Source organism: Bombina bombina, chromosome 3, assembly GCF_027579735.1.
Source record: "Bombina bombina isolate aBomBom1 chromosome 3, aBomBom1.pri, whole genome shotgun sequence".
Lineage (NCBI taxonomy): Eukaryota > Metazoa > Chordata > Amphibia > Anura > Bombinatoridae > Bombina > Bombina bombina.
In genome coordinates, this window is record NC_069501.1 from 603,319,814 (window position 1) to 603,331,821 (window position 12,008).

Consider the following 12,008-nt stretch of genomic DNA (forward strand, 5'->3'; position numbering starts at 1 on the left):
AAGAATGGCCTATCGATAACTCTAGGAGGATAACCTCTCTTGAGCATCCATGATTTTAGATCTCTGCTCTCCATGCGAAAAAGTATCTTCATGTGATGCAATTACGTTTTGCGCGTAAAAATTGACTTTTGGCAATTCCTTTAAATACATGCCGGGGATGGCAACTACGGGCATGTAAAAGGTTATTCCCTGAAATTGGTTTTTCGATAGAGAGCCGAGATTATTTTCCCCTCCTGGAGCATCACCTGTAAGGGTGATGTCCAGAAATTGATGGTATTTTTCTGCCACTCATGTGTGAAATGTAAACCCACTTCATTGATGTTTAACATGGTAACAAATTCATGAGCAGACTAGTGAATCAGAAGACCACACAATGAGTAAATCATCAATAAAGCGGGCATACTTAACTATATGTGTTGATGGGGCAGGGGGCGGTACTACCTCCATAGACGTGGCACCTTTCCCACCAACCCATAAACAGGTTGGCGTACGAGGGGGCGAACTTCGCCCCCCATCGCGGTGCCACGCCTCTGGAGGTAGTAGTCTTCCCTGAAACATAAAAAATTATGCTCCAACAAAAAATTTCACAATCCTAACTACCAAATTCCTTGACTCCAAGGATAAATCAGAAAAAAGATTTAAAAAAATTCTATGGCTTTCAGGCCCTGAGCATGAGGGATCGAGAAGTACAGCGACACACATCAACTGTCACACCAGCTGTACTCCTCTCTCCAAACAACTGACTCCAAACTTTGTAGTGCATGTGACGTATCTCTGATATAACTGGGCAATAAGGTTACCATGGGTTGTAGGAAATCATTAACCCACTTTGATAATGATCCGATACCTGCCACTATTGGTCTTCCCTTGATATTAATCAGACTTTTATGAACCTTAGGGAGGTGGTTGGAAGATGCGTGTCACAGGGTCACTAACCCAAACAAGCATTTGCTGTATCTTGGTCCAGGAGACCCTACTCCACCACCTCATCCAAAAGGCTCAAAAGTTCTTTGGAGTATTGTTTAGTGGGATTTTCTTGATAGAATTGCATACGGTTCTCTTTGTCATTGAGTTGTCTCAAAGCCTCATTGACATAATGTGATTTATCCATTACAACCACACTACCTCCCTTGTCGACTGCCTATATTACAATGTCTTTGTTCTCTTTGTAAATTTAATAGTGCTTCTCGTTCTTTGATTGTCAAATTAGAAACACTTTTTATCTACAGAATTAGACAGATCTGTTAGATCCTCCACAACTCTTTCGTGAAAAACTTCTAAAAATTTTCCCCCTTGTTTTAGTTGGATAGAAAGATGACTTATTCTTCATTTTAGGTTTAACTTTACTGACCTGCAGAAATTCCTCCCCCGGGTTGGTACTAACTTAGATCTTCAAGGGTAACTAAAGCACAAGTATCAGCAAAGGATATATGTGAATTATCTATCATGCTGGCTTGAGGAGATGCCAAATCATCAGTAATACACTTTGTCGTTAGTTTTAAAGAATTTATTAAGGTTAAATCTCTGATTAATTTATTAAGGTCAAGTATAGTTTGAAACAAGTTGAACTTCCTAGACGGAACCATAACTAGGCCTAAATTGAGCAATTAGTTTCTAGTTCAGTCAATGTATAATTGGAGATGTTAATGACCATGTTTACTGGTATTTCTTTGGCCTTGACAATTTCCCTCTTAGAGTGTATCTCGCTTTGCTCATGTCTTTCCCTTGTTGTTTGTCGCCACTCGAGACTATATTTCCCCTGTCCCCTCCTCCCTGAAATTGTTTCGGGTCCTCGTGAAAAACCTGAGGGATAGGTTTATGTGTTTGTGCATAATTAGAGGCGGGCCCATTAGTTTTTGGTCTTGCTCCCTGATTTGTGTGTCCTTTAAGGATACTTTTTTGTGTGGTGACTCCTACATTTGATACTACAGATATATTGGGAGGTTCATCTCCCTCTGTTTGTGTTTACCTCATCTCCTGAAATACATTCAAAGCTGGATGCGAATCTATCCTCGTCACTACAGTCGTTCTCAGAATCTGAAAAAGTGACTTTTTAGATGTATCTGTAGAGTTTGGATTCGCATCCCTTTCTGAATGGTTGTTACGTCTATTGTATCGTCTTCTTCTGTTTTTGTTTTTTTTATTTTTTTGTGTAGGATTATCACCCTCTTCTTGGTTAAACCAAGACTTATATCTTTGTTTGCGTCTCCAGACATACACAGTACCCAAAGAATAGTCTTTCTAATCCCTGATGAATTTAGTGTGTTTGGTCTGTATCACTAATTTTTTGGATTCCTCCATAGTCTGTTTGAAAATCTGTTCAAACTTAGTATAGATTTCACAGTTAGTAAACCTAACCCATTTCTGTCTCAAGATTAGCAATCTTATTTTTAAACATCAACACAATAATACATCCTTATATTCAATGAGTAAAGATATCAATTTAAGAGAACAATCAGAGAGAGCTTGATTCCAACCTATCTATGAAGGACTGATCTTTAATCTCATATGTCGAAATTTATTGAGCCTAAGGCCTCTAGGTATCATTTTCAATGCCAAATACTTAGATAGAATCCATTTATCCCATTTCAATTTTTGTTCTTTCAATTTAAAATATTCATAATCTTGGTATAAGTCTCCTAATTTGATATTATGGGGAGTCACAGTAAAGACATCTTCCAAAAATAAACAATTCTAAATTATCTTCATCAATGTTCTTTAAATGAGTATGTATTATCCAAGTCTTGTATGTCTGCCATAATGTAAGGAATGTAAAATGCACTCTTAAAACCGCTTATAATATAGCTTACTCCAGTGCAAAAAAATATAAAAATAGAGAGAAAGTCTATGGAAGTGTTCCAAATGCCAAACAATGTCTTTTTTTTGACAATTAATCTTCTTCACCAAGAAAATACTTAAAAGCACACCACTATGAGGGGAAATAGAGGAAAACGGGCTACACTTTGGCTCCATAGGATTGAGAGATCACATATACTGCTACAGAGAGGGTGAGTGCTTAAGTCGTCAGCTCCTTTAGCAATACATATATATTAATAATAACTGCTGCTGCACTCTTGTGTAATGGACTGTGTTGACTACTATCTACTGAGGTCGGGGCAAAACGCGGCCAAAGCGGATCCCCTTACCACAGGAACATTATTCACGTCTATAATTAAAGGGACATGAATGCATACAGCATTGATGCACAAAGAAGTTGTTAACATAAGATACCTAATTTGACACCACATTTTTTTTGACTAGTCTATCTAGTCTGTTTGCTTTTTTCCACAAATATTTTTGTTAGTGCATACTGCTTACCCTTCCCCCTATAGGGGACAATGTCAGCCTGTTCTGGTATATTAAGTCTCCCCAGAAAATAAGAGACTGCACATACCTCAAAGTTGCTTGTAGCGAGATACCGGTCTCCCCACTGAAGATTTTCTCACACATACCTTCAGCTACGTTTTGGGAACCATTATGGATCTTAGATAATGTTTTGCTAAGATCATAAAAATCAGGGCAGAAAAAAATATGTCTCCACTTCTTTTTCTTGTGAAGCAATAGACTGACGATTTCCCCCTGAGGAAAATAGCACTCTCTGGCACTATTTTAAAATAAAAAACTTCTTGATTGAAGAATCTAAACTAACACCTCACTTTACCTCTTCCTATTACTAACACAGGCAAAAAGAATGACTGGGGGTGGAGGGAGGGAAGGGGCTATATATACAGCTCTGCTGTGGTGCTCTTTGCCACTTCCTGTTAGCAGGAGGTTATATCCCACGTGTAAGGATGAAATCCGTGGACTCGTCATATCTTGTAGACAGAAAATCAAGAGAAGATGAAAGAAGGATGCGGAGCATCCCCCAGCTCCAGGGAAGAAACCCTAAACAGAACTCAAGGAGACCACACTGCCCATGTCCCCACAAAGGAACCAGGTCCCCCGAAGGAACCCGAGACCGGACGAACTCCGAAAGGTCTCAAGAAGAGCACACAGCAGGAACAATCCAAGACAATTCCAGACGCCTCAGTAGGCTGAACCACTCAAAACAAGGTAAGGAGGCGCTAAGCCCCCAAATCCTCCCAAGAGAGGAAGGAACTCTATGGCTCCAAGGAAATCAGAGCAAGAGAGTGACGCAGTGGAACTCCACTCACCCCGGTTCACCAGATTAAATAAGGACTGACACAATCCTCCCAGCCATACAGATCCTTTCAGAGTGTTAGCTGAACTTGTAAAGAAAAACAAGAAAACACACAAATAATAATGTGAGCACTCAGCGCCCCACCGGACCAACCAGGCAGAACTGGTGCCACATGTCTTGAATAGGCCACAGGACAGAAGATCTGAATCCCAGCAGGACCAGCCGCAACTGGGGTAATAACTGTCAATTTGGCAAAATCCTCCTCAAAGGGGAAGATAAAACAGACAAACCTAGAGACTAACGTGTCCCTTAACAATACATCCGAAGAAGCAACCAGAGAGAATCGTTCCCAGAAGTTCCCGAAGGAAACACAATCAAAATTAAAAACATCCTAACGGATAAAAGAAAATATAAGGCAACCCATAGGTTAACGCCCAGTAAGAAAGCAGGCATACGCGCAGGACCAGCCAAACGGAACCCCGATCTTCCAACAAAAAACTGGGAAAGATCTCAATAATCAGACAATTTGGAAATTATGTCATCCCCTCATGTCTAATGAGGTGAGCCATTTGAAGTAGATCACTGCAGATTCCCGTATCCGCTAAGGATAGGATCCTCTAATAACTCAAAAACGTGTCTGAGTAAAACGCGAAGATGCGTTACTCTGTAATGAAAGGCACAACACTCAGAGGACAGCTATATCCGCAGGGAACTGTATAGGCCACCCAAGGCCGGTAGACCCGGGACGATCGGGCATGAGCACAAACACAAAGATAAACATCTGGACTTTGCAGACGCATAATCGCCAAACATTTGTGAAAGCGAAAATGAGCTGTAAGGAGGGATAAACATAATCTGGGTTACCCGCATTTGTGTAGTAGTAGTAGGGAACTCGCCTCTTGGAGGACAGAACCCCCAAGAGGCGGATGGCTCAGCAGACCCCTTATTCCCCGAGCCAGAGGAACAGGGCACTCTAATACGCCATATCGAAGATAACCGATTGACCTGTGTCAACAGGGCCAATTCACATTCTTCACAAGTTGAAGAATCTAAAATTTGAACAGTCTCAGCTTTAGAATCCTCCATAACTAGATAGAGAAATATAATAATATTGACTAAGAAAAACCTTTAAACGGCACCTGACACCCGCAATGGCAGGGGCACTCACCACCTCCTAGAACCAGACACAAGCAGACTGCAATTTTTTAGTCACCATACGGTCAGGAATGCGGAAACGGAAGACCAGAACGTAAACACGTCCAGTCACAAGGTGAACCGTACAGTCCAAAAAAAGCACGCCCAACCATAAGGTTGCGTCACTTTCAAAGGCCTTATGTTCTAAGCAATGAGCCCAGTTAAAACTACACATAAGCAGATTGAATCACATAACACACATGGATTAAAAACCCCATGTTCAATAATCCCCCTCGGGAGATATTAACCCTCAATTCCAAGATACAAAGGAGCCTCACTGAGGCCCTAATAAATATACGTAATAAGTCCTGCAAGATAGTTCCTTACGGGAATAACATAAGTTACAGTACATTCTGATAAAGTAAAATGAAACGATCTTACCGGAATCTACGCCGTGGAACAGGAACACGGCCCTTCAAGCTGTGACGAATAGTAGCAGCACCTCTGCCATCGGCTTGAGAGAAGAAAGCAGGCAGCGAAGCGAATTTCGACAACGCTGATTGCTTGTGGAGCTGTTAATTAGAGTCAGGATGGTTTAGCAGAATAGACTCTCCTTGCATCTCCGGACTCCAACTTTCACCCAGGCCCTCACTGAGAGACTGATAGGATTACTTAAAAACTCCCATCCCATGTCGAAGAGTACTACCCTCCATAAGAGACAAAACAAACTTCTGACACTTCTCTGCCAACCTCTGGGACGAAAAGGCAAAGAATGACTGGGGGATGAGGAAGTGGGAGGAGTATTTAACCCTTTTGCTGTGGTGTGTCTTTGCCTCCACCTGTGGCCAGGTTCTTATTTCCCAAAATTAATGATGCAACTGTGGACTCTTTCCATTTAGGAAGAAAACTCCATTTATTAGAACAATAAAGACCTTGAGATTTTAATATAACATGTTTAGCTAGTGTAGTTAAACAACTTTGCTATATACATTCATTATTTATTTTGCTCCCTGCAATTTAACTCTGAATATTGTGGATTTTCCAATCTCAGAACCTGGGAATGCACAATGCAGTATCCTTGAAATTACATATCTTTCTGTAATTGGTTTTAGCAGATATGACCTGTCAAACACTTAATGCTAATTACAGTGACCACTACTAGCTTTGTCAGGTGGCAGACTCTAGTTTGGATTAGCTCTTCCAAATAAGGCAAGTGGTCGATGTTTGGCAAACAAGAAGTTAATTTCATTTAAATGATTTTAGGACTTGGCTGATATGTTATTCAAGAGCACTGGTTTTCAAACCAGTCCTCATGCTTCAAGCCAAGCATTTTCAGGATTACCTTGGATGAGAACAGGTAAAATAACCATGTTTACTAATCAGCTGATAATTCACCTGGTGCTCCAGTTCAGATAACCTCAAAATGTGGCCTGTTAGGGATAACTGAGGACAGGTTTGAAAACCAGTGTTCTAGAGCAAGTCAACAGAATTTTTATGTAATTGCTAGATGTTTACTTTCCCATTAACTGATATACCTTGACAATGCACCATACTATTAAAGTGCTGTGGTAGTAGTGTACAAAACTAAAATGGTTGCAGGATTCTGGTTTACTATAGTTATTTGTCAGAGCTCAATGAATCTACAACTATACTGTGTGCCCTCTTACTGGAAGTCGCAACATAATTTTTAAAGGAATAAGAAAACAAAATTAATGCTTACCTGATAAATTTATTTATATCTGGACACGGTGAGTCCACGGAATCATCAATTACGGTTGGGAATATCACTCCTGGCCAGCAGGACAAGACAAAGAGCACCACAGCTAAACTGTTAAGTATCACTCCCTTACCCACAACCCCCAGTCATTTGAAAAAGGGAGCAACACAAGGTGCAGAGGTGCCTGAGGTTCAAGTAAAAAAATAACGCTCTATAAAAAGGGTGGGGCCGTGGACTCACCGTGTCCAGAAATAAATAAATCAGGTAAGCATAAATTTTGTTTACTTTTTTAAGAAACAGTGAGTCCACGGAATCATCAATTACTGTAGGGAATCAATACCCAAGCTAAAGACACAGATGATTATGGAGGGACAAGACAGGTAACCTAAACAGAAGGCACCCCTGCTTGCAAAACCTTTCTCCCCAAAGGAAGCCTCAGCAGTCTCATAGGCCAAACAAATTAACTTCTCAACCAAGAGAGAAAGAGAAGTAGCTATAGCTTTCTAACTTTTAAGTTTCCCAGAGAAACAAACAAGGCAGAAGACTGGCGAAAATCCTTAGTCGCGCTGTAGGTAGAATTTCAGAGCATGCACAACATCTAAGTTGTGCAACAAACGTTCCTTATAGGAATAGGGATTAGGGGACATAAAGAAGGAGCAAACAAGTTCCTGATTAATATTCTTATCCGAAACAACTTTAGGAAGGAAATCCAACTTAGTACGAAGAGACCACCTTATCAGCATGAAAAATAAGATATGCAGATTCGTATTGCAAAGCTGAAAGTTCCGGACTCTCCGAGCCAAAGAAATAGCAACAAGAAAATAAAACCTTCCAAGATAAGAAATATCTATAGAATGCATAGGCTCAAACGGAGCCTGCTGCAAAACTTTAAGAACAAGGTTAAGGCTCCAAGGTGGAGAAACCGACTTAAACACAGGCCTGATTCTAATCAGGGCCTGACAAAAAGATTGCACATCTGCCAGACGCTTATGAGCAAAACGGACAGAGCAGAAATCTGACCCTTCAGAGTACTTGCTGACAAACCCTTCTCCGAAGCCTCCTGGAGAAAAAAGACAATATCCTAGGAATCCTGACCCTACTCTAAGAGTAGCCCTTGGATTCACACCAATAAAGGTATTTACACCATATTTCATGGTAAATCTTCCATAGTAACAGGCTGAATCATGGTCTCAATGACCAACTCGGAAAACCCACTAAGCGTTCATATCTCCAAGCAGTCAACTTAGAGAAACGAGATTTGGATGAAGGAAGGGACCCTGAAGTAAAAGGTTCCTTTCCCAGAGGCAGTCTCCAAGGTGGAAGAGAAGACATTTCCACTAGATCTGCATACCAATCATGCGAGGCACGCAGAAGCTACGAGAATCACTGGTGCTCTCTCCTGCTCGATTAAGAGCAATGACTCCTTATAGGAGAGCAAATGGAGGAAACAGGTACTCCAACCTGAATTCCAAGGGACTGCCAGAGCATCTATCAGAGCTGCCTGTGGATCCCCAAACCTTGAAACCGTACCTCAGGAGTTTGGCATTCTGCGAGACACCATCAGGTCCAGCTCTGGTAACCCCAATTTTAAGATCAGGCTGAAAAAAAATAAATCACTGGATGGAGTTCCCACTCCCCGGAATGAAAAGTCTGTCTGCTCAGAAAATCCGCTTCCCAGTTGTCCACTTCTGGAATGTGAATGGCAGATAGAAAGCCCACAAGATAATTTGGACACTTCCTTCATGGCTAAGGAACTCAGAGTTCCTCCCTGATGGTTGATGTAAGCCACTGAAGTTATGTTATCTGACTGGAACCTAATAAACTGGACTGAAGACAATTGAGGCCAGGGCATCAGAGTCATTGAAAATTGCTCTCAACTCCAAGATGTTTATGGGAGAGCAGATTCCTCCCGGGGTCCACAGTCCCTGAGCCTTTAAAGAGCCACAAACTGCTCCCCATCCCAACAGGCTGGTGTCCGTGGGTGACAATCACCCAGGAAGGTCTCCGAAAACATGTACCCTGAGACAGATTTTCCTGAGAAAGCCACCAAGGGAGAGAATTCTCTTGTCAAATGATCCAGATCTATCCCTTGAGATAGCTCTGCATGATCCCTGTTCAATTGCCTGAGCATGCAAATTTGTAGAGCTCTCAAATGGAACCGAGCAAAGGGAACAATATCCATGCAAGCAACCCATTCAGACCAATTACCCCCATACATTTAGCCACTGATGGTTGAACAGAAGACCACAGGGAGAGGCAAAAGGATAAGATCTTGGATTCTCTGACCTCCGTCAGAAATATTTTCATTATTAAGGAGTCTATTATAGTCCCCTAAAAAACACTACCCTTGTGGCTGGAACAAGGGAACTCTTTTCCAGATTTACTTTCCAACCATGGGAGCAAAGAAAAGACAACAAGATCTCTGTGTAAGATTTTGTTCGTTGAAAAGATGGCGCCTGGATCAGTATGTCGTCCAGATAGGGAGCTACTGCAATAGCTTGAGACCTGACCACAGCCAAGAGAGCTCCCAGAACCTTTAAAAAGATTCTGGGAGCTGTAGCAAGGCCAAACGGAAGTGTCACAAACTGAAAAACATAAATTATGCTTACCTGATAATTCATTTCCATCTGTATGGGAAGAGTCCACAGCTGCATTCCTTACTTGTGGGAAATACTGAACCTGGCCACCAGGAGGCGGCAAAGACACCCCAGCCAAAAGCTTAAATACCTCCCCCACATCCTCATAACCCCAGTCATTTTGCGAGGGAACAAGGAACAGTAGGAGAAATAAGGTGAAAAAGGTGCCAGAATAAAAAATGTCAAATTTAGGGCCGCCCGTCGGAGAATACGGGCAGGAGCTGTGGACTCTTCCCATACAGATGGAAATGAAATGATCAGGTAAGCATAATTTATGTTTTCCATCTTAATATGGGTAAGTCCACAGCTGCATTCTTTACTTGTAAGAAACAAGCTCTAGAGTATACGGAATGCTAACGGGAGGGAAAAAAGAGAGGCGGACCCTAATCTGAGGGCACCACAGACGGCAAAACCTTTCTCCCGAAAGCTGCTTCAGCCGAAGCAAAAACATCAAACTTGTAAAATTTTGGAAAAAAGTATGTAAGGAGAACCAAATAGCCGCCTTACAAATCTGATCATAGAGGTCTTATTGTTTGAAGGCACAAGAGGAAACCACATCTCTCGTAGAATGAGCCGTAATCCTCAGAGGAGGCTTTATGTCCCGCCGTTTCTATGCTAACGGATGACACTCCACAGACAAAAAGATAAGGAAGTCGAAGAGGCCTTCTGACCCCTACGCTTCCTGGAAAAGAGAACAAACAGGGAAAGAGGTTTATCTAAATTCCTACGTGGCCCAAAGATAGAACTTCAAGGCACAAACCACATCCAGAATACGTTGTTAAACGTTCCTTCGACGAAGGATTAGGACATAAGAAGGAACCACACTCTCTTGACTGATGTTGTGAATTGACACAACCTTAGGAAGAAAACTAACTTGGTTCGTAAAACGCCTTATTGGCGGGACACATTGCAAGGTAGCAATCACATATACTCTGCACGCAGAAGCAATAGCCAGTAGAAAAGAAACCCTTCCAAGACAACAATTTAATGTCTAGTAATAGTCAAAGAATACCAATGGCACTACTTAAATAAAATAGACCTAATACCCAATATCTCGCCACTTAATATGGCAGGGTGTGGGTGCTGTGTATAACTAGCTTAAGTACATCAGAAAAAGGAAAATAATTACACTTGTAGCACTCCTGGGTTAAATAATAATAATAAAGTCTGGATAAATATCACTAACTATTCACTAAGGAATAGGTGAGTGAAGACAAGACAGGTTGAACTAATTAAAAATAAATTTTATTGGGGGTCAAAAATAAAATAGGATAAAGAATTAAAAACACTCTTGGGTATACCGACTGTATGCATAATATACATATCTATGGTAATAATACCTATTGTATATTGTAAGAATACCGATCCGTGTCAGTGTAGTTATGTTATACAGATAGATTAGAATAACTGCATCCAGTAGTAGGTAGTACAATGGATCCTAGTATGTGTGTGTGTGATTAAAAATTAGACACTATTGATAATTATTATAATGGTTCGTAAATATGACTATAGTATTACTCAGAATACCACTTGAATATTTATAACTTGTCCTCAAATCTATGAGATCACAATGAATGAAAAAACTTTTGGGAACAGGTGTCCCTCCTGAGTGTAATTTGTCAATGATGGTGAAAGTTAGCGAATTATAATACTGCATAGATAATGTCTCAGAATGTGACAGCAGTTTAATAAGAGCGATTTAGCTAAATATAGGGTATGCAGAATAATAAACCTTTGTATTGTAGTACTGCTAACACCAAAAAACAGAATATAGTACATGAGTGGGCTTGTATAAAGCCTGGTGGTCATATGCTTGTTTCACTTTATTATCAGTAAAACACCTATGCTTAAGATATGGCATTTTGTGGTGAACTGGCCACCACTTATGAAAGCAAATACTAGCACATGGGGTGATTTTAAATATCTTGGAGTGGCTCTGCAAACCTCTTGTGCAGTAACACAGACAGGGCCGAAAACTGTCCCTTCAGGGGACTTGCAGAAAGCCCTTCTCCAGTTCATCCTGGAGAACAGAATAAGTAGGTCCTCCACACCTTATGAAAGATGCGACGAGCAACCAGCTTACAAGCTTGAATGAGTAAAAATAACTCTCTCAGAAAACCCTCTCTTGGCTAGGACTAAGCGTTCAATTCACACGCAGTCAGCCTCAGAGAATCTAGACATTGATGAACAAAGAGACCTTGGTCAACAGATCCCTGCGACAAGGTTACTTCCACGGAGGAGATGATGACATCCCCACTAGATCCGGAACCATATCCTTCACGGCCAAGATGGAGCAGTCAGTATCATTGACACCTGCTTGACTCAAGCCACTACACTAGGAAGTAGTGGTAATGGTCGGAAAGGATACATTAGAATGAAC